The 4343-nt window shown below is 42.1% G+C and overlaps 1 pseudogene; it reads right to left on the bottom strand.

Annotated features, from left to right (window-relative positions):
• Window positions 1-1062: 1062 nt before the first annotated feature.
• Window positions 1063-1617, bottom strand: LOC117032787 (28 kDa heat- and acid-stable phosphoprotein-like; annotated as a pseudogene).
• Window positions 1618-4343: the final 2726 nt, after the last annotated feature.

Here is a 4343-nt window from a genome sequence, read left to right as displayed (position 1 = left end):
CTTAGTAGTGGAGGGCGCAGCTCAGTTCCAGGTCCGGTTGCCGTTGTTAGTTGCAGGGGGCGCTGCCCACCATCCCTTGAGAGAGTCAAGGAGTCGAACTGCAACCTTGTGGTTGAGAGCCTGTGCTCCAACCAACTGAGCCATCTGGCCACCCGGGAGCTGAGCGGTAGCTCATTGACTTCATTCTCGTTGCAAAGGGCACAGCTGCTGGCCCATGTGGGAATCGAACCAGCAGCATTGTTGCCCAGAGCTCACGCTCTAACCAACTGAGCCACCCGTCCGCCCTTTGACGTGTCCTCTTATACCTACCACTAGGTCTTCCTCTGTTTAATAACTGAGCTTCTTAAAAAATTGTCTATTCATTATTTCTACATTCTCACCTCTGCTTACTTTTTAAAAAAATGATAATGTCAAGTTTAGTCTGCCAAATATACTAGTTGGATTTGTGGAGCATGTTTTGCCTTGGCTCTGCACAGTAAACAGATTTCTTGAAATGATCGATGGGTAGAGGTAAGAATGGGCCCTGGCCAGAAGGGTGGGACTGGAGCAGGGAAGGGCAGAGGGGAGGCTTCAGATGGAGGGGACTGGCCATCTGAATGATGATGAGCCATGACCCTTCAGGGACCAAGGGGCACAGGCTCCCAGGTGACAGCCTCTCTGAGTGAGCACCCAGGCAACACGGATGGGCTGGTTCTCGCAAACTTGCCAACAGCTGCCCACAGCAGAATTGTCCCCTACTGTGCAATCTATTGGACAAGCTCTTCTTACCCCACCTCCCAGGCACCTCCAACAAGGGTTCTGAATTCTCAAAACAGCAAAAACACTCAAATGGTTATATATGATATGCTGTCCTGCATCTTTCTGTCTCAAAGATAGCAGCTGCCCCCACCCCGCCCCGCCATCCTACATCCCCCCCAAACGATTTTTGTGTCAAGATGAAGAGGAGGCCCGAGGCTGTCTTGAGTGGCTGCTGCAGCTGCGCCAGGGCACAGAGTGGGAGAGACATGGCAGCCACCCTGGCCTCATGGCCCAATTCTCTGGTATCTCCTCCCTCAGTCCATGCTACTTATCCAGGGAGAGCAACTGCATTCGTTTTCCTGGTAAAGTCGCGTCATCTTTTACTTTCCTTTCTGCTTTCTGTTTGGCAGCCTCCTCCTTCTACTACGGATGATTGCCAGGTGGGCAAGATCAACCATGGCTTGCGCTGTCTTCCCAGCTAAATGCATTTTCATGTAACCATCTTTTGCTTTCTGCTTCTCGAATTCTTCTCGTTCTCTCCTTGAGAGTTCCTTTGACCCATCCAGGTCCAGTCATGTGAGGTTTTTGGTTGTCTGTGCCACCTGGTTGAGGTTCTCGATGTTGACAAGCCCTTCCACACCCTTGCACTTTTGCTGGTAGTCTTCTTCATCTTCACTCTCATCTGAGTCTAGTGATTTCTTCTCCTTTTTGGTGTCCCCTGCAGCCCCATCTCCACCTTCTTCTCCTTGTTCCTCTTCTTCCCGGGCCTTCTGCCTTTCAGCCTGGAGCTGTGCATTGATCTCCTCTGGGCTCTTGTACTGCCAGCACCACGTTTTGGCCTCCCTTTCTTCCTCCTTTAGGCACCGGGGCTGCCTTCATTCACTTTTTAATTCACTGCAATGAAGCTTCCACCCTGCTTTTGCCAAAGTCACTAGTAACTTACATGTTTATGATCCAAAGGGACAATTTTTAGTCTTAATCATAGTTAATTGCTCTATAATATTTGATACTAGTAGTCATTTTCTCTTCTATGAAAAATATTTTTCCTTAGTTTTTATGATACTCTATTCTTATGGTTTTCATTCTCCCTTCTTCTTAGTCTCCTTTGTGACTCCCTGTTTTCTGCTGTATTAAATATTGGTGTTTCTCAAGGCTTCCAACCTGTGCTGTCTACAAATTAACACCCTCACTTAAACATCTCTGCTGTGAGCACTGGGTTCAGTCGTATAACATACTGATCCCTTAGGCAGGACCGTGGGCTGTAGGGGGTGCGCCTGCAGCCCAGATTCTTCCCTCTCTCATGAATACATTAAGCTCCAGGACTGAAGCGAGCTCCAGTCTGTGTTCTGTGGCCCTCTGTCCGCATCTCTGCACTTCCCTTTTCTCTCCTCCCCTGCTCCCCCGACTTGCCCACCTTTAGGTGATTTGATTTGTGGGTCTCTCAGACGTGCCTGTGTGCCCAGCAGGGAATCCTTTGTTGAATTATAGCTGTTCAATTTGTTGTAACTTCCAGGGGAGATTTCAAGAAGCACTCTGCACGCCTCCATTTCTGTGACGTAATCTCATATTGTATTATTTTTGGTGTTACTTATTCTTTATAAGCTTCAGTTTATTCATCAGTAAAATGAGGATAATGATAGCAATTACCTGGTTTGTTGGGAACGTATAAGTGTACTAAAAAAATGCTAGCTATTGATGTTATTAATACATTAACATAAGTGCCTGCTCATCCATCATCTATCCCTAGAATATAGCCAAGTTCCTGGCACATAATATGTGCTATATGAAATGTGAGTGAATGACTGAATGGATGAATGAATTCAGATCATTCAGATTGTTATCATATTGATCCAATTAAAGCTGAATTTCAAGATTTTTTTCTGTTTTTATTGTGGTGAAATATATATATAACAAATTTGCCAACTTTGCTATTTTTAAGTGTAGAATTCAATGGCATTAATTATGTTTATAATGTTGTGTAACCATCACCATTGTCTATTTCTTAAGTTTTTTCATTACTCCAGACAGAAATTCTCATATAAGAAACAGTATCTCATATAAGTGGAATCATACAATATTTGTCTTTTGTTACGGCCTTATTCACTAAACATAGTGTCTCCAAGATTCCTCTGTGTTATAGCATGTGTCACAGTTTTCTTCCTTTAAAAGCTGAATAATCGTCCATTTTATGTATATATCACATTTTGTTTATCCATTCATTGTTGATGGATACGTGGGTTTGTTCCACCTTTTGGCTATTGTGGATAATGCTTCGCTGAAAATGGGTATACAAATTTATTAGTTTATTAGGGCTACCATAGTAAAATGCCACAGACTGGGCAGCTTAATAATTTATCCTTTTACAGTTCTAGAGGCTAGAAGTCCGAAAGCAAGGTGTCATTAGGCTTGATTTCTCCTGAGGTTTGCAGTTGGCTACATTCTCTGTGTGTCCTGTCCTCACGCGGTCTTTTCTCTCTGTGTGTACATTCCTGGTATCTCCTCCTCTTCTTACTAGGATAGCAGTCATACTGGATTAGACAATCATGCACCATATCACTTCATTTAACCTTAATTACCTCTTTAAATGCCTTATTTCCAAATGTAGTCACATCCGAGGTAGACTGAGGGGTTAGGACTTCAACATGTGACTTTGGGGGAGGGGCACAATTCAGTTCATAACAACAAATGTTTGTTTACTTTCAGTTCTTTCAGGTATTTTGCACAGAAGTGGAATTGTTGGATCATATGGAAATTCTATTTGTAACTTTTTGAGGAACCACCATATTGTTTTTAAGAGTGGCTGTACCATTTTACATTCCCACCAACAGTCCACAAATGTTCCATTTCTCTACATTTGTTATTTTCTGTTTATTTTTTTATAGTAATCATCCTAGTGGGTATAAGAAGTAGTTTATTCTTTTCCATACGCTCATGAAATTGTTTTCTTAATTTAGTTTTGAGATTGTTTATTTCTTGTATAACTGATTTTTGCCTCTTGATTTTGTATCTTGCAACTTTGCTGAATTTATTTCTTGGATTCTTTAGTTTTCTATGTAGAAGATTGTGTCATCTGTGAATAGAGATAGGAAGATATTTCATCTGTGAATAGTTTTATTTCTTCTTTTCCAGTATGGATGCATTTTATTTTTCTTGCCTAATTGCTCTGGCTAGAGCTTCTAGTACTATGTGGAATAGAAGTGGCAAAAATGGGGCATCCTTGTCTTGTTTTAGATGAAACCAAGCCTATTTTTTTCTATAAAGTAAAATCTTCCATATGTCGAGAGTCGTCTTTCATATTTTGCATACACACTTTTCTTATTAGCTTGGTTTGAATGAGGAAACAAAGACCTTATTAAGAACAAGAGGACATACAGATGGCCAACAGACATATGAAAAATGCTCAACATTACTAATCATCAGAGAAATGCAAATAAAAACCACAATGAGATACCATCGCACACCAGTTAGAATGGCTGTCATCCACAAGACAAATAATTACAAGTGTCGAAGAGGCTGTGGAGAAAAAGGAACCCTTATACACTGTTGGTGGGAATGCAGATTGGTGCAGCCACTATGGAAGGCAGTGTGGAGGTTCCTCAAAAAAT

The sequence above is a fragment of the Rhinolophus ferrumequinum genome, chromosome 13 (genome assembly GCF_004115265.2).
Source record: "Rhinolophus ferrumequinum isolate MPI-CBG mRhiFer1 chromosome 13, mRhiFer1_v1.p, whole genome shotgun sequence".
In the NCBI taxonomy this organism is placed as follows: domain Eukaryota; kingdom Metazoa; phylum Chordata; class Mammalia; order Chiroptera; family Rhinolophidae; genus Rhinolophus; species Rhinolophus ferrumequinum.
Note: the sequence above shows the minus strand (reverse complement) of the source record. Positions and strands in the feature narration are given on the sequence as shown.